Here is a 297-nt window from a genome sequence, read left to right as displayed (position 1 = left end):
TATATATATATATATATACATCAGGTGCTTTTGCAAACAAATATGTATATTTGTAAAAAGAAAAGAAAAGAAAAATCAACAGAAGTTTGTAAATAGCAGTGCATGTACATAAAATACGTACATGCGCATATATATATATATATAATGTGTGTATAATGTATATATGTACAATGTATATGTGTGTGCGTGTATGTATATAAATATATAAATATATAAATATATAAATATATATGTATGTATTAGTTGGGTGTGTTTGCCCTGTTTAGCGGTAAAACAAAGGAAAAGAAAGAAAAAGAA

This window comes from Trypanosoma equiperdum, assembly GCF_001457755.1.
Source record: "Trypanosoma equiperdum strain OVI genome assembly, contig: ctg_1199, whole genome shotgun sequence".
Taxonomy (NCBI): domain Eukaryota; phylum Euglenozoa; class Kinetoplastea; order Trypanosomatida; family Trypanosomatidae; genus Trypanosoma; species Trypanosoma equiperdum.
Note: the sequence above shows the minus strand (reverse complement) of the source record.